General features: G+C 40.2%; 1 pseudogene; it reads left to right on the top strand.

Annotated features, from left to right (window-relative positions):
• The first annotated feature begins 637 nt into the window (after positions 1 to 637).
• Positions 638 to 2,264, top strand: LOC101654165 (annotated as a pseudogene).
• The last annotated feature ends 17,170 nt before the right edge of the window (positions 2,265 to 19,434 follow it).

Here is a 19,434-nt window from a genome sequence, read left to right as displayed (position 1 = left end):
ATGCTCGTAGACAACAACAAAAACCATTGCCAGCCCTGCACAATCTCCGCGATCATTAGATGCTCCTGTCCAAGGTGGCATCCATTGTGTATTTTGAGTGCCTTCCTAGGGTTCATCCGTAGGGTCCTCACCTGGTCTTTCTATCTAGTCTTAGTCTAGAAGTGCCACTGAAACCTGTCCACCTAAGTGAGCCTGTTGGTGTCTAAAATATGGACAGCTTAGCTTCAGCCCTCTAGCAATATGCACAGTGAGCCCAAGTGGCAGACTAGGCCTGTAATCGCCATAGAAGCAGAGCACCAGGTGTTTTTCCCACGGAGCTGCTCAGTAGGTTCAAATCGCAGCCACAGGACTCTGTCCCTTTAAAGCAGGGACCTTGGAAGATAAGTGGAAGTCAGAGGGAGTTTCTCTTAGAAAGACTTATCAGTGCTGAACGCAGAACAGATCTTTCTCACCTATGAGGGGGATGAGTCTTTTGTGCCTCTGGGAAAAGAGCAAGTAGCCCTTCTGGGCTGAAATGTGGTATTTGTGGTGGTAGCGGAGAGAAGTAAAGCTAGGGAGATAAGGAGCTAATTAATGAGTCGTTAAAGAATCTGGACTATGTCCTCCTTGTAAAAGGAAACTTTTAAAAGAGTTAAGCATGGAACAAGATCCGAGTTGCTCTTCAGAAAGAGCAAATGCAGTGTGGAGAATGGATAAGAGGTGGAGCAAGTTATTGTGCTAATACAAGCCAGAATTGACCAAATAGGGAGAACTGGAAGGTAGCAAGGTGAATGCTCTCTGTAATGCTCTGCCAACCAACCACAACAGTACTAGATACAACCAGAAAGCAAGTAGTGGTTTCACAGGAAGGATGGTGGCAAGTACAGAAGCTGCTAACACACAGCCCGATAAACCCAACTCCTGTTGTTAAACTTCGCTTTACATTCTATCCCTTCCGGACCAGGATTCCCTTTCCAGAGCACCGTGGCCATTCCAGGTCCCGTCATGTGCAATGCTTTCTCTACTATGGAAAAGGCCTTGGGTTTCAGCACTTCACTCAAAGTCCAATCCTGCCATTTCAAGTGTTACTCTCTGGAAACCCACAGGTGCAGTTCTACCCTGTCCTATTGAGTTGCTATGAGTCAGCATTAAACAGATAGCAATGAGTGTTGTTTGTCTTTCCATTTGTTTTTTACATGATTTTGGCACTTAACCTCTGATCTATTTCCTCAAAGAGAGAGTGACACAACTCACAGGTTGGTGCTGAGGTTTATGTATGGATACATATGTAAAAGAGCCTATGGGATCTGCGGTGCAATAGACACTAGTAAATGCAGTTTCCATGGGATTGTATCTGTAGTTATAACTACAGTCATAATTCTTCCATGCAAAAAAGACATCAAAGTGTGAATAATTAAGCCTGAGGCCTGGTTTTGACAATATTTTAGTGCGCTAGGGAAGGACTCTTCCACCACCATCTCAGAAATAGATGTTTGCCCAGCCGACAAATGGTTAACTAATTTGCAACTATGGCTTCTTAAATACTTTTTTAACACCAAATGTATTTTAATTCCTAAAAGGAATGATCTGAGAGTCCCTCTGACAAGTCATCAAACCGGACTTGTTTACTCTCCGACAGCAAGGCCAGCGTTCCAGGTATAGGCTCTCCTTCCTAGAACTCAGCATAACTCCAAGGCAGCAGACCATATCAAGTTTGAAGCATGGAACAAACGGAATGCTGTCTGCAATGATAATGTGGAAAGAGAAAAACAGCTCATGTAAAAACATAGCAGGCATGTAATAGAAAGTAACACATTGAAATAAGTAGCCTCCTACAGCTTTCCAGGCACAAGTATATCTGCTTCAGGATTTTATCCAAAAGAAACATACTTTAGCGGATTCTAAAGCTCAGCCAAGGCCAAGAGTAAAGCCCGAGACCTTAGCAGCAAAAAGAAGGAAGAGCTGCTCAGACAGCTCGACGACCTGAAGGTGGAGTTGTCGCAGCTGCGCGTTGCCAAAGTGACAGGCGGCGCAGCGTCCAAGCTCCCCCAAATCCGAGTTGTCCGCAAATCCATTGCTCGAGTTCTCACCGTCATCAACCAACCTCAGAAGGAGAATCTCAGGAAGTTCTACAAGGGTAAGAAGTACAAGCCCCTAGATCTGGGGCCCAAGAAAACGCGGGCCGTGCGCCGTCGCCTCAACAGCACGAGGAGAGCCCCAAGACCAGGACGCAGCAGTGGAAGGAGCCGCTGGACCCGCTGCCCAAGGACGCAGGCAAGGCCTGAGCTGTGCGTGTCAATACAACAAACTGGCTGGAAAAAAAAAGAAAAAGAAACATTTTCAAAGCAATCAAGGGTAGAGAGCTAAAAACTTTTCAAACCTTCCCTGGAGATGATTGCTATGAGCACTAAAACCAACATCTTTACTGTCCTGCTGTGCCGTGCACCAGGCTGCAGCTCCCACTGAATAAAATGTCATTTTAATAAAGATCTCATCAAGTAACCAATTCTCTGAGATCTCTGGAAAGATTCCACACAGATGTTATATCGTCCATGTACTAAAAAATGTTTCCTTCCCTCTCTCCTTCCCACTGTGAAGTAAAACTTCTCCCCAAAGGGATGACAGCCTTCATATTAATTATTTTTCTTCATTGATCACGACAGAGCAACCAGTACCAGTGCTGGTGCTGCAGTGGGTTTCAGAAAGCACAAGGTGGCAGAAGCAGACTAGGAATGCAAACCCAAACAAGGTCTAGGCCAACCTGAGCAGTGTGGAAAACCGCTGCAATCCTTGTATTACCATGGTTCTAATAACAAGAAATAATTATCTAAACATGATCCAGTGACCTTGTCTATTATAAAAATAAACATGCTCAAGAAAGAACATTGGAAAATTATGAAAAGTGAAGAGAGGAGACTTCTAGCACTCAAATCTAGACATAGTTTTCTTTTTCCAACTATGCTTACTGGTTATGGTCATACTAAATAAAGCAACTTTAGATCCTCTCTTCTAAATTTTAATAACGGCACGCTTTCAAGCCTTAAGCATTCATACTTTTTTGTGTCATCAAAGATTTAAGACATCTGCATGTGTCCATGTTTTTAGAAACCCCTTATTGATCTGTGGTTAGCCTATGACCTCTTGAGCCACTTTCCATTAGCAATGATTACTTTCAGCTAAATGTCCATAGTGTTTCAGTAAGTGTACATCTTTAAGATGCCATTACTGAAACAACCCAGTGATCAGAGAGAATCAGAACCAAACCAATTAAATGGCAACCTTTTTTGTTTAGTCCAAAGCAGAGAATGAAATTATGTATGTTTCCATCCAAACAGCATTAACTCTAAGGTCTTTGTAATTCCAATACAACAGTTTGCTTTTGCAATGTGAAAATATAACTAATGTATCGATGAATCTGCATGGAGACTGTGCAAACTTTCACCAAAAACACAGTACAATGGTATTAAATAGTAACAAACCACCATGTTGTTAGTTACCACCAAGATGATTCCGGCTCATAGAATATGTTGCTTCCTGAGGTGAATCTTCATTTTTTTAACACTTAAACATTTACACTATATATACTATTTTATACATAGAAAATATTATATAACAAATAATTCTTTAAAATACTGAAGTATGACTGCAACAGCCAAAAGGCATTTGCACTGTAAAAGTTGGCCACTAACTAAATTTGCTGTTGGAAAACTAAGCAAAGCCATAATTTATTTACTGTTTTGGCATCTTTAACCTGAGTTCTGAAAAGAACTGCATAAAATCTTTTGGTCTACCGAGAGTCTGTCTTAGACAGGTGAAAACAATGCATTCTCCTCTTAAGGGATCGGGTAAATACAGCCTTCAACAGCAGGCAACCCTAAGGATCCTTAGAAACTTGCATCTCATACTTAGAAAAGTCCATACTTTGTCTTCATATTTCAGGACCTCAATGCCTATCTTTACTTCACAGGACAAAATCAGAAGTGATGACTCCCTCTCAAATTTGCTTTCGTAAATGAGGAAAACACTGACTTCTATGGGAGGGGAAATTTAATTGTCAGGAACAAATACTGCATTCCAGAAACTCCTCGATGGTGAGTCTTCGCTCCTTTTAAGAACTGCAGAGGCAATCACAGGAAATTCTCTTTCAGCAACAATCCCATCCCAGGCTCTGAATCTCCAGGACACAGTCAGAATTTGGAATCAAAGGGCTCTCACTCTGGTAAGGCTTCTCTTACTCCTTGCTGGCTTCTTCCTCCCCAGTAACTTTGAAGAAATTCCCCGCCCCCCCCCCTTTTTTTTCAAATGTTCTCAGCCTGTTCAGACAGGGGATTTCCTGAACTCAGCATCAAGGTTAAATCATGGTCCAACTATGTTTGCAGTTACAAATCACTGAAGTTAGGAGGAGGTGGGGATCCGCTTAAAGAAAGGTTAGTGCAGGATCTCTCTGCACTCCTTCAACATCTCTTCTTAGGACGACATAAGAAACTCAAGACTGAGTCTGGATAATTTGACCATAAACCTAGTGCCAGAAACTTCTTTGTGCACTTCTGCTTACTAAAGTGTCGTAGAGATTGAGTTCATCCATTATTACAGCCTTGACAAAGAAGAGACAAGAAGTACATTAAGTGACTTGACTTGTTGGTAGAGTATCCATCCACATTTTAAAAAGCTGGTGATTCTCATTTGGAAAACTAAAAAACAAACACCAACTATTATAATGACTGGAGAAATCTAAGACCCTTTGCTGAATCTTATTCCCAAAACATTTAATAAAAATCATTTGTTTTGGCCCATTCCTTACAGAAACTGCTTATCATTAATATAAGAATAGCTCCCCCTTGATGTTTGTTTATTTGTTTTTCCTTTTTCTATTCTTTCCCACATAGATTAAATGAAAATAAGAACAGCCAGGCTTAATTTGATTTTAATCCAAGCCACACACTAGGAATCCCATTCCAAATCATGTTTAATTTACTGACTTCCTTGGGTCCCAACTAAATGACCTACTGGAATTCATGAAAAAAGGTCACAGAATGAGATTACAGGCCAAAAAAAGAATGTGAAAAGCACAAGCAAGCCTGAAAACAAATGGGGCAGAGGCATGACTTGGTTAAAATACATCTATTGTGGAATGCGAACACTAAAAGATCAAGTCTTCTCTAAGGAAAAGCAGCCAACAGAGAAGTAGATGCATTGCCGTCACCCATCATTATTTATTTCATTCACTCACTCATTCGACAACATTTTCTTAAGCACGATCTCGTAGACCTGTGAGATCCCCCATATTTATGGAGCTCAGCCGTTGTTGGTAAGGACACTTCAAGAGTGGTTCTCTGGTCCTCAGCTTTGCACGGGGCGATTCCCATCGTCTTCCCCCATTTCTAGTATTCTTTCTAAAATACCATAAAATCTGGGAATAGAAGCTTACTTTTTATCTGCGTTTATCTTTTCCATAATTTGGAAGTTGAATTAGTCCCTCTCCTCCTTTAACATTTGTAACAGCCTTTTCATTCTTTTAATCCAAACAATTTTAGACTTTTTATTGAAGTCAAGATTTTTCACTAAAGGATAGTCAATTTTATGTGCTTACATAATGAGAGGGTTAATAATAATAACTGCATATAGTTTTATACTACAGTTAAGTAACTCATATTGTTATAGTTTGTGTTATATCCATAGTGTTTTTGATCCCCAAACTGCCCTCCTGAGAGAGGAAAAATATGGTAAGTATTCTGCAGGTTAGGAAATACAGGCTCAGGTAGGGAAAGTCCTGTGCTGAAAATCACTTAATAAGTGGGGAATCCCAACCTAAAGAGTACTGGACCAGTGTTCTTTTTCACTCTTCTTCAATTTTAGTTTAGTTTAGAACGTAAGCTTTTGTCTGTGTTTTGCTAAGGATTGGAACTCGGTTGTGCCACATAGATCTCTAGAATCCCTCTGCATGATTCAGAGGATTCCTGCTTAGACTTAACATCCTTGCTTTTGCATTAACAATACAACATCTATCCCATCTGGTATGAAAACAAAAAGTAAACACATGATAACACCAGATGATAAATACATCGGACTTCCATAAATAGAACAAAAATATCCACTGTTTAATTGATGCAGGCCCTTGGAAGGAGGGGTGGGGGAGTGAGGAAAACTCTTTTTTAGCTTTTATTTCAGCATTATTTAGCTTCATCACCTTGGCAAGTGTTATGTCTCAGTTGTACACACTATAAAATGGACATTAAAATTGCTCCTTTGTTTACTAAGCAACATAGAACCAGTAATTGTCAAATATTTGACACAGTACAGAGTGACTGGTTTATGAATTGTAAAAACACAGGGGGAAAAGCATTTTCAGTTTCATTTAATGGGACAACTTAAGGGACACGGCACTATTTCAGTGGGGGTTCTTGTTTAATAACTAGAATGGTATGTTCACATTCAGTGAATTCCTTAAATTCCTTTTACTAACCCTTTGGACCATGAATCTAAAAATATGTAGGCACCCCCCCCCCTTTAAATGGATAGGGAAATGTGGTTTGTGAAAATTACACAATAATTTGGTAGCAGGATCAAAGGTCAAAATTTCTGATTGACATCCTAACCAGGACAGAAGTATTAGATTACACCTTTGCTAACAAGACAAACCTGGGACACCCACCCTAATACCAGCACACTAGTCTGAACCTTAGTTTAGCCCTCATTTTTATCCTGTTCTCATGCTAGATTTTTTTTTTTTAAATCATTTTATTCGGGGCTCTTACAGCTTGATCTTTTTTTTTAACAACTGATTTCATTTTGTTATTGAAATGTACATGTTCAATACACACCAACTCAACGAATTCTGTTGGTACCATTCAGCGATACTGATTGCATTCCTCAAGTGATGCAACCACTCTCATCCTCCTTTCCCAAATCACTCCCCATCAGCTACCTAAACTCACTGCCTGCCCCCCTCCAACCTAACTTCCTATCTAGCCTGTGTTAAGTTGCTGTTTTCATTTAATACCATAGCAATACTTCGTGTTGTTTTGTTTTTAAAGAGCACATGCTCAAGAAAGATACTCCACCAAGTAAGCAAACTTCTTGTTTTGTTTAAACCAGACTTTTGGGGGTATTTTTGGTTTAGGGCTCAACAATGATCTCAGGGCAATCGTTCCAAAGGGTTCACCAGCCTCAATGGCTCCCAAAAGTCTAGATTCCAGGAGAGTTTGAAATTCTGTTCTGCATTTTTACTCCTTAATCAGGTGTGCTGCTTTCTCTTCGCTGCTTTTGCCTAGTAAAGAAAGTTGTAAAGAACAGAACAGAGCATCTGGAGAATCCACAAACCAGAAAAACCTGAGCCTGACTAAGCTAATGGATCTTGTTAACTAAGTGGATTTCTTTGCAAATGGGAATGAATTTTCTTAAATTATACAATGTCTCAGGATATTATGGTAGGTGGGATGAAAGGGGCAGTTAAAATTTTATTTTTGTGAAATTTCCTTTAGAGTCAGATTCACAAATTACAAATAAAAATTTTGGAAGTTAATTTTCAAAAAGGTAAAGAAAAAAAGGATACCTTTGAGAATTTTGTCCTTAGGGCAAAATAGTAAAAACCATCAAAAATCTTTCAGAAAGGTAAACTAGTCACCCAAGGAAATTTGTAAACTGACTTGATTTAAGAAGATGTATTGAACACTCATAGGTACAGTCCTTACAGATTAGAGACAAATGTATGGAATGAGTAGATGAAACACAAGTGGAAATAACAATACCAACATTTATCATCTGACAAGTACTGGTGTAGGCATTCTATCAACTGGGATATTACTTAATCCTTAAAAATGGTATGTTCTAAAAAGGCCTCTCTGTTCTTTAAGGAATGGGGGTCTTCTCATGTGTTTTGGAGCCTTAGCTGAGTAGTAGTTGAGTGTAGTGGTTGGGCTGTGAACTGCAAGGTCGGCAGTTCAAAACCACCAGCCTCTGAGGGAGATATAGTTTTCTACTCCTGTAAACGATTTCTGTCTCAGAAATTCCCGGGGGGGGGATGAGGGGGGAAGTTCTACCCTGTCCTATTGGCATTGATCCGACGGCAGTGAGTTTTAGTTTTTTTCCTGTGTATGTGTTCACACTATGCCTATTCTTTAACTATGTATAAACCTATTGAAGACAGAAAGAGTTTATTTGAGTGTTGCTGTATCACTATGAGAGTGTCCCGCCCAATGAAGAATAGGTTTCCTGGAATCTATTCCCTCGTGTGTGCAGAATTGAGCTGTGCTCCCAGGTTTGTCCGAGGCAGTCTCTTGGAAGTAGACTGCCCGGTCTTTCTTCCACAGAACCTCAGGGTGAACTCTACCAGCCAACATTTTGGTTTCATTTGCACCTTCCAGAGCTCTGCCCCCAAAATAGTAGAGCTTCAATGACTACTTTTCAAATTTGAGATACATAAAAATCACTAGCAGATCTTGTTTAAAATAGCAGATTCTCAGACCCCACATGCCAGAAATTTAGACTTTGTATAACTGGGGTGGATCTAGTAATGAATTCAGATATTTAACATGTACCGAATGTGGTAACCTCCAGTGGCCATCAAGTTAATCCCAGTTTCTGGCAACCCCATGTGCTGTGGCATAAAACAGGGCTCTGTAGGGGTATCCAAAGCTGTGATCTTTCAGAAGCAGACTGCCAGACCTTTCTTGTGAGGTCCCTCTAGGTGGGTTACAACTGGAACCTTTCCATTAAGAATTGAGTGCTTGACCATTTGTGCCACCTAGTGCTTTTTCCTTCTGTGATTGTTATTGCTGTTGCCAATTCGGTCTCTCCAAGGGTACCATGGGAGCACAGTGGAACTGCACTCTATAGCTTCTTTTCCTTTTCTTTTTTTTTTTAAATGTGTAAGAGAGCTCGTATCAAGAGGTAATTAAATATCAAGCAAACACTCCAGCCCAGTTCAGATCAAGTCCATAAGTCTTGTGGCGGATGCATCTCCAGGGCTCTGGATGCCATCAGCTTGGGTCAAAGTGGCTCATCAACAGGAAGGTGAAGCAGAGAGAGGGGAGGTTCCCAGGATCCTCCTTAAGAGAAGGGCCACTGTGTTGGTCTGGGTTGACTAGAGAAACAAATCTAGGGAAACTCACATAAGAGCAAAGCCATGGTCCAGTACTAGTCAGAAGCACTATGGCCTTAGGCCTCTGACTGCATTGCCTCAAGCCAGGGCCAGGTCTCCTGGCAACCATTTTGACTAAGCAGCATGGTCTCTGCCAGAGAGAAGTTCAAGGGGTCCATTTTGCCCTCTGACATCAAAATTTACATCGATCACATTCACTTTTGCCATTTCAAACAAATAACCAAAGACAATAACTAAAGAAAAGAATCAAAACTTTAACTTCCCACATTCTCTCCAGAAAGCAACCCCGTCAACTGCATGGCCATACCTGATCTTCAGCTAACCAAAGAAGAAAGATTGTCATGAGGCAAAGGTCAGACAAGCACCCACTCTTCAGCTTCATGATTTGTTAGACCAGGTTGACTAGAGAAATAAATCCGGGGACACTTGTACATGTATGAGAGAGCTTTTCTATTAAGAAGTAATTATTTATCAAGCAAACATCCCAGCCCAGTCCAGAAGTCTGATACTAGTCCAAAAATCCCTCTTCAGACTTACAAAGCTGCATGCAATGGTGCAGAATGCAGGAAGATCACAGGCCGGTGTGTGCAAAGTCTTGTAGATCCAATGGTGGTGGACTCATCTCTAGGACTCTGGCTGCCGTCAGCATGGCTCGAAGTGGCTCATCAAGCAGAACGTGAAACAGAAAGCTATTAATTCTTTTCAGAGGCAGATTGCAAAGCCTTACGTCAAAGGCACCTTCTGGGTGGATATGAACCTTTCAGTTAGTAGTCCACTCAAAGACAACTCCCTTATGTGACAAGGTGTTACCAGCTCCACTTTATAGAAAATGCAGGAATTATGAGGCTATAAAATAACTACATTATAAAGCAAGAGATAAGAATTGGAGTTAGGCTAGTATATCAATCAAGAATTCTTGTATCTCATTTGATCATTCTTACATTCACCTATTCAGTAGATATTGGAATACCCCTCACTATGGGTTCTCAAAAAATGTATTCAGACCAGAAATACCAATGATTTCTATACCATTTGCTGACAGTCCTGAAATCCCAGCTGCCAGTGTAGTCGTGGGGACATGAGCAAGAGGGCAAATCCAGAAACAAAAGAAATGGCCTTGTTTGACTCCTGATCTTAGAACACTTCTTTATTTTTGGACACTGAATTTTTTCCAGGGGGAGAATACTATTTTTAAAGGTGACAAATTTCTAGTCTGTCTAGTCTGCCATCTTTTAACTGTTAAGAAAATCATCTATTTCATTAAATCCACACTTCCTTTGATAACACCCTCCAATTTAAATGGATGTCCCAAATATCTTCAGCTGAAAAGATTCTATCATCCTTTTGGTGAATAAATGGACAGCGATAGTCAGGCCTGTAAGAGTCAATATAATAGATGAAGAGAAAATTCAGTACAAAGGAATTAGCCCATGTGGACAATTCCAAATTCATACAGAAAACTGGGCACATTAAATGGCCATTCCAATTAGGTCATAAAGCAGACATTACTTTCAAACTTGTGTAATTCAAGTGGAAAATGGCTTGTTGTAGACCCTTTCAGTGCCTCTGTGTCCTTCTGCCACAGTGACAGAGAAATTGTCGCTAATACCAAACTATAATTGATATCTTGCCTTACACTGCCTTAGAGTAAGCTTCCGAGATCAACAAAGAGCGCTTCGTGTTATACAGTAGTAAGGCAGTAAACTAACAACCATTTGCTTTGATATGCTTCCTGTTCTCTGCTATCAGGACATACCTGTCACCAGTAACCAGCTACACTGAAAAAAAAAAGGACTCACTGCCAACCTGCATGAATTCACAGTGATTCATCTTGTTTACTTAGTTTTCCATATCATCTGGGTTAATGATACTGACCTGGAATATATTCGTTCAGGAGCCCAAGCAAATGCACTTAAAGGCATTTTTCCCCCTTCCTTTTGTTTCTGGTAGAAACCAGGTTCAGGATTGTGTCTGAAGATTTGAGAGGGAGAGAAAACTAACTGGGACATGCTCTGAGCTTCTAAAGTAAACTGAACTCAAGAAGTTTTCTTTCTGAAATATACCTTACTTTACCCAAGCCTTTGTTCAGTGTTTTTTGAGTGGCCACAATTTACCAGAGGCGAACCCTGGTCACACAATGGTTTAAGCACGTGACAGTCAGCTAAAAGTTTGGTGGTTCTACCCGCCATTGGCCCCAGGGAGAATGATGTGTCAATCTGCTTTGATAAATATTACAGCCTTGGAAACAACTCTGTCCTTATTATAATGTCGCTATGAGCTGAAGCCATGGTATGAGTTGGAATTAACTTGATGGCAACGTGTTGGTGGGCTGGTTGGCTGGTTATAAGATTATGAGCCTTGGTGGCCTATTGGGTCACAAGGAGTCAGAATGAACAGCATAGAGATTACACCACATTTGTATCATGTCATACTGCATTCTTTTTTTTTTAAGTCATTTTACTGGGGGCTCTTACAGCTCTTCTAACAATCCATAAATCAAGCATGTGTACATATGTTGCCATCATTATTTTTTTCTAAACACTATTTGAACCCTTGGTGTCAGCTCCTTTTTTTCTCTCCCTCTCCCCCTCCCCACTGCATTCTTTTTTAAGACAGAACTGTATTTCACTTGGACTTCCAAGGACAAAGAACCATCCTAGAAATATAAGACCACATGGCAGATATTTTACAAATCCAGATGTTTCCTGATAATTTTTTTTTAATTTCAGGAAAGAGAACCATTACAATAATCTCCCCAACGTCTTAATTGGTACAAATCATGTTATAAAAGTATTTTGTTAATTCTTCTCCACATCATAGTTCCAACAGGAACTTTTATTTTATATACATTATCTCATTTATTCTTTACAATGACTCAGTCAAGTCGTTGTGTCCTTGTTACAGATGAGCAAGATGTAAAGTAACAAGTCCAAAGTCACACAGCTAATAGTAGTAGTGGTCCTCGTCATCGTCATTGTCAAATGCTAGTACTCAAACTTTGGCAGGTGGTGTCCTTTGAAAGAGCCTTCCATGAAGCACTCAGGTGTAATAACTCATGGCTCATCAGCAGTTGACTCTACTTTTCAAATTACTTTTTACTGGTACCAATCCTCCCCCCCAATTTGGTCAAACCTTGCCTCAAACAGCAGAGTGTGAAAAAATAACCCGTCTGCCAAGTCCTTTAAGGACTGAATCTCTTTCTCCTCTTAGGGTAGGTAAATCCTATTCTTATAATGTAAGCTATCTGAGGACAGAGTCAGCTTGATTCATTTATTTCCAGAGACTCCAGGTGATTCTGGTACATGGTGGAGGGGGGCGGGGTAGGGACTACTACATTTAAAGAAACAACTTCTTGCAACTGTTGTTTGTTAACATTGATCCAAATCACATTCTACAGAGGCGAGTCTAAAATCAAATGAGTGGTCATTCCCTCTGCTGAGAAAATAATTTTTATAACTTCCTATATCTCATAGTTTTATATTCATTTATAATTTCTAGCCTTCCTTCTAAACAGAACTGTGTTGCAGACTAGTCTTATTAATGGTCAGACATTTCAATTTCCAGGTGCTCCCAGCTGGAGGCAAGATAACTGATTCAGTTTCTATCACACCATGCGATTTTAGAGTAAATAAAACACCACTCAAAAGAGTTTTATTTCCCAGTCCACACAGAGATAACTAGCTTTGTAAGTCAGTGAGGATGATGTTCTAAGTCCATTTGAGACAAAGTAAGAGAATCTTCTCAAAAGATCTCAAAGTCCATTTGAGACAAAGTAAGAGAATCTTCTCAGATAATCTGGGGAGCAGAAACAGCTCTTACAAATGCACGTTGTTATTGTTAGTTTTAAGACTTTTTTTAATTAAAGTATAAAAGGCTAGATGCAACTCTAAGTTTATAAGTGAATCAGAAGTACACCCCCCAAGTTCACAAGTCTGTATTTAATTCTCCCATGAATGTCCTTCACAAATGAAATACAGTTTTAGGCAAGAATGTTAGCAAAAGAGCAGTGCCCTAGTCTGTTCCCAATAAAGAAGAAGAAGAAGCAGGGTAAAAGAATGAGGATTTCACCATAGCGGGTATGTTTCTCAAGTAATTAGATACCAATATCTGTAAAGCATACTGTGTTTAGTTCCAGCTCGATTGCAGGGCTTAGAAGGAAACACGCACACAGGAATAATCATTGTATTGACCTCTAGGTGACTCAGAATTTTAAGAGCTATAAGGATACAGATATTCTGGGGATTCATTATAGAGTTAAGCTCAGAAATTCTCTGTGAATACTTACCAATCTTGAAGAGAATCGGAATGTACTAGAAAATATGGAGTTTCAACCACAGAGACAAACTATCATTAGGCATTAAGAACATGACTTCTGGGCAAAACTAAAATTGCATAATACATTATATTAATGGAAACATGAAATTACGCACCAAACCCTCAATCCTTCCCCATCTCCAGATAAGGGCAATAAATCAGTCTTTTCTAAACATAGACCTATCAGCATGGTTTTTAAAACAAACTATGGCATAGACTGAGACTACCATTTCTGTCAGAAAATAAATGGGGTGCAATTCCTATCTTTGGAAAGACCGAAGGATATTTAACTCTCATCAACCTTGTGTCAATTCTGTTTTACCAGGTTACTAAAAAATAAAATAGTGTGAGCTAGGAGATGTCTATCTTATTTCATGGCTATATTCCTAGCACCTAAAACAGCACTCAACTCGAAGCAGGCACACAATAAGTAATTGTGGAAAATACCAGATGCAAAACAGAGGCCTCTAAGCCACCACTAGTTTCTACATGCTGGAAGAATGCAGTGGACTCTTTTTTGATGATGGTTTTGGCGCAAGTAGAGGAAGAGTGTTGCCAACATTACCAGGTGCCCCCACAGACGATGACTGCCTGCAACAGAACTTGATTCTCAAGCACTGCAGGGCCTCTGGGTGGCGGCTCCATCAGTCACACCTTGACTGTAGTCATCATCAAACACTCTTGCCTCACAATCGGCTCTGGACACTTCACAATGGCTACAGAAACTGTTATTCAAATGTGACTGGAGATGAAATCTCTATTAAAACTGTTATTGTAAGTTTGGGTCAGAGGTTAATGAGAAGGGGGAATGACGAAATCAATTTGACACTACTTTTTTATCATGTATTAAAAAATTATAATAGTTTTATTGATATTTCTTATACAATCTCTATCATGAATTTAACTTTAATATAGAGTCTAACTTATTTATAGCTCTAATTTCTTTTCATATTCAAATCTCCATACATTTTTATGCTGTGGTTACATCCTTATTTGAACACCTTTTACAACTTAACTAAAAAAAATTTAAAAAAAACAAAACCCCAAACAGGTTAAGTTTTAAATCAACTTACTAAAGTTCTTAACAAGCAAAAATGGGCTTAAAGTTTCAAAGAAAAATATCAAGATATAGATGGCTATGACCTGTATTTTATGGCAAATTGGAAAAGTGGAGTGGGAATAAACTGCTGTCACACGCTTGACAGTCAGGCAGACGTCATTAGCTGTCATATTCCTGAGAGTCACCTGCAAAAGCTTAAATCAGAAAATGTTCCTTTTCAATGTCCGTGTCACCTTTATTTAAAAAGAGCTTCATAAATGCCAGATTCTCATTATAGATGGTTACCCGGACTTTAATTCTCTAAGAATGGTCGTTCTTAATTCTAGGTCACATAAAGATGAAACTAGATCATCTTATTCTAGAAAACATGATACGCTCAGGGATCAAAAAGACACAGGATCAAAAAGACACAGGATCACTTGACGAAGCACCCACTGACCAAAGTTGAGCCTATTCAGAACAACAGCAAGACTCATTAGAATAGAATAAAATATAGCTGATACGTAAACAAACTCATGGCTTATCTGTAGAGATTGGTAGGTCTCTGTTCTTTTATGGAAATTTGGTAAATAAATGGAAAGAATTAAATGTAATCCATTCTTCCTTATATTTTAGGAAAAACAAGTAACTGATGAACAAACTTAAAAGAATTTCAACTATTAATATGAAAGAATAGAATTAGAGAACCATTAGGCTACACTCATCAATTGTTGCTAGGCTGCTAAAACCATTCGAAAAGAGTGGATGCGGAACAGGAAAGTTAAAAAAAGCATCTAACCCTAATCAGTCTGAACACTAAAAGTGGGACTGACTTTATGCACCTTCTGAAGTGATTTAGTAGAAAATACATACCATCTATGAATTACTGTTAACCCCCCACCAAACCAAAAAACCAACCTCATTGCCAATTAGTTTTATTACCGCTAAAAGGACACAAGTGGACCGAGGCCTAGGAAGTTTCCACATGCAAACTTCAATATCCCTAACAGAGACACACTATCCCACCGCACCCTTCATCAACAAGAAACTTCCATTGAAGTCTCATTCCACAGGCATTATTAAATGAATCATTCTTCAACCCGCTCCCCTGAACTTTGGCTGGTACCATGTGGGGGACATTCTGGCCTGGGCAGCCCACACTCTAGAGGCACCTTATTAGTATAAACTCTCAGGTGTGAGCTGGAGGACACCCTAAAAGACACAAAATCACCGGGGAAAATTCCAGGGCCTTAGAGGTACTCTCTCAGGAACCAAGGACAAAACCAAATTCTTTGGGGAAAGTCTTTGTAAGCACCCCACCAACCATCCTTCTTCTGGGAGTCAGGGCTGCGTCAAGCTTTGACAGCTCTCTCGGCCCCAGCTGGCTCCCGACCGGCTTTCCGCATCCATGTTCTTCTCCAATCAATCTCTTGCACATTTGCTCCTCAAATAGCAGATGCTTGTAAGAAATCTGCATTAGTTTTCTTACATGTGACAACAATGTGGTTATATTTTGAAACTCTTGCCTAGTATGCCCAGCTATCAAAAGATACAGCGACTGGGGTCTTAAAGGCTTGAAGTTTAAAAAGCGGCCATCAAGCAGAGAAGCAACAAGCCCACATGGAAGAAGCACACTAGCCTGTGCGGTCATGAGGGGTGGATGGTATGGGGTAACAGGCATCAGAAGACCCCAAATAAATTGTTGAGAACGAGGGGTGCCAGAGAGCCAAAGCCCATCTGTAGACGATGGGACATCCCCTCACAGATGAGTCACACGGAAGAGATGAGTCAACCAGGGTGCCAAACAGCTCCGATAAACACACACTGTTCCTCTGGTTCCCTGAGGCTTCCTCACCTCCCAGTCATGACCCCAGTGCTGCCTTTCATTGCGGGCTAGACCGGAGCATGTGCACAGGTACAGAGAAGAGCTCACAGCACACGGAATCCAGGTCAGATAAACCCCTCCGGATCAGAAGTGGGAGCAGCGATACCAGGAAGGTAGGGGGAAGGTGGGGAGAGGAGGAGGAAGAGGGAACCAATCACAAAGATCGACATATAACCACACTCCCCTCCCCCTAGGGGAAGGAACAACGGAAACCACGGGGAAGGGAGGCAGTGGTTGGTGTACTACGTGAAAAAAAATGTATAATTTATCAAGGGGTCACAAGGGTAGGAGGGAGGAAGGGAAAAAAGCTGATATCAAGGGCTCAACTAGAAATGTTTAGAAAATAATGATGGCAACGTATGTACAAATATGCTTGACAACTGATATATGTATAGTTATAAGAGCTTTGCGAGCCCCCAATAAAGTGATCTTAAACAAAACAAACGCTTCCCTAGTAGAGATAACTATTAGCGTATTTACAGGTGAAAAAAATAATGATGTAAATTTAGTTTAAAACATCCAACCCGGGAAGGTTGAGAAAATCGGCAAGGTGTTGATCGTTGTCAAAGTTGGGTGATGGATAATGGGCTCATTTAACTATATTCTGTATTTTTTTAGTCTTATCTGGAACTTTCCGAAGTAAAAAGTGAAAAATACCTAACCAATAATCGTCAAAGCTGTCAAGGTCACTGAAGACGAGAGAACATTGTCACGTCCACGAGGAGCTGCAGGAGGCACGGAGTGCGAACGCAATGCGGCATCCTGGAGCTGTCGAGGACGTGAGGGAAAACGAAGGCGTTCTGCATCAAGCAAGTGCTGTAGCCAAAATAAATAATAATTGTATCGACTTTGGTTCCTTGACTGTGACAAATACACCGTACTAAGGTTAACATGTTAAAAGGGTGACTGTGTGTGTTGTGTGTGGCTGGGCAAGTTCTGAAAACCATTTAAAAAAAAAAGTTTTATTGCAGTTTAGGGAGCCTAGTAGCGTAGTGGTTGAGTTGGACTGCTCCTGGCAAGGTCAGCAGTTCAAAACCACCAGCTGCTCCGCAGGAGGAAAACTGCTCCCCCGAACTCTTGAGTTCTGTGCTCAGAAACTCATTGGGGTAGTCCTACACCATGGGTAGCTATCAGTCGGCATCGACTGGGTGGCAGTGAGTTGTGGTTTGGGTGTAAGCTACTGTACTACTTTCAGAATGACTGCAGATCTAAACCTGCTCCCCAAAATTTTTTAAGTGAACAAAAAAAAGTTTTTTCTTTTTTTTAAATTAATCGTTTCATTGGGGGCTCTTACAGGTCTTATTACAATCCATACATCTATTTTATCAAGCACATTTGTACATATGTTGCCATCATTTTTTTTTCTTCTTTTAAAAAAAACCATTTTATTGGGGGCTCATACAACTCATCACAATCCATACATACATCCATGTGTCAAGCACATTTGTACATTTGTTGCCATCATCATTCTCAAAATATTTTCTATTTGAGCCCTTGCTATCAGATCCTTTTTCCCTCTCTCCCCTACCCTCCTCCCTTGCAAACCCTTGATAAATTATAGTTTTCATATCTTACATTGTATGTTGTCTCCCTTCACCCATGTATCTCTTGTTCAGTCTCCCTGCAATGGGGGGCGGGGGGGATTAATGACCTCAGCATGTAAGGCTGGTACCAAAGCAATGTACAGTTTTTAAATTACCTTTCTTTTTCTTGATTGGGATGCAGTATTGTGGATTTCTCCCCATTGATCCATTTACTAAAATAGAAAATGCCATTGATGCTCTGAGTTTGTAGAAAGTAAACTTGAGGATTCAATTCCCCTGTGGACCACCCTACAGCGTTAGTTCATCCATGAAAACACACAGTACTGACTTTTAAATAGAACAACTGATTCATCTTCATCAATTTAAAAAAATTGACAAAAATGCATTATTGTTACTAAGAGCCTTCAGGCAATAGAGACAAACCTCACTGGGGTGGGAGTGGGGGAAGCTTTTATTCCACAGGCTCTTGGATTTGAAAACTGATTCACATTCCAAAGATAATAAACACTCAACTAGTTGGTTTGTGTCACACTGCCAATCTCCCTGTTGAAGCTTTCCTGATACCATCTTTTGCAATGTAAGCAACAATGACAAGGTTCATTTTTTAAGAGACTAGTTCATGTTGTGATCATCCTATAATGTCCAAAAAGAAAACCTCAAGAACTCTGCTTAAAAAATGGAACTGCACAATGCAGGCGTTACAGGCTTTGACTTGCAGGAGAATCACTGGGAAGACTTGTCAAAGCACAGACGGGGGCTCACGCTCAAAGCTTCTGATTCAGTAGGTCCTGGACAGGGCCCAAGAATCTGAGTATGTGAGAGAGAGGTTCCTGAGAGAAGCCAATGTTGCTAGTCTGGGGACATCACATTGAGAGCCACTAGCAATAGATTTACCAGAACAATGACTATGGCCTAACAGCAAGCAGAATGTGCAAAAATGTGCAAAACTTTGCTGTCAGTTAGACTCCCTTTATGACCTTGAGCAAACTACTTAACCTCCATCTCTACCTCACATAGGTTTAAAAGAATAAAATAATGTGCAACACATATAGTTAATGAATTACCAAGTACTATTTCTTTATTTACTTGCATCTTTATTTTATTTTTTAAAATCATTTTATTGGGGACTCGTAAAATTCTTATCACAATCCATACATACATTCATTGTGTCATGCACATTTGTTGCCATCATTCTCAAAACATTTGCTTTCTACTTGAGCCCTTGATATCAGCTCATTTGTCCCCCTCCCCCATGAACCCTTGATAATTTATAAATTATTATTTTGTCGTATCTTACACTGCCCGACATCTCCCTTCACCCACTTTTCTGTTGTCCGTCCCCCAGGGAGGAGATTATATGTAGATCCTTGTAATCGGTTCCCCCTTTCCACCCCACATTCCCTCCACCCTCCTGGTATCATGCCACTCTCCCCACTGGTCCTGAAGGGATCATCTGTCCTGGATTCCCTGTTTCCATTGACCAATTTCTATTTTTATGCTATACTACACTAGGGCTATGCTCAAACTGTTACTTAAGTAAGTCATTCTGATTAGATGAACTCTTAAAGTATAT

The sequence above is a fragment of the Echinops telfairi genome, unplaced genomic scaffold (genome assembly GCF_000313985.2).
Source record: "Echinops telfairi isolate 266 unplaced genomic scaffold, ASM31398v2 ScPeMD7_2;HRSCAF=8, whole genome shotgun sequence".
Lineage (NCBI taxonomy): Eukaryota > Metazoa > Chordata > Mammalia > Afrosoricida > Tenrecidae > Echinops > Echinops telfairi.
Note: the sequence above shows the minus strand (reverse complement) of the source record. Positions and strands in the feature narration are given on the sequence as shown.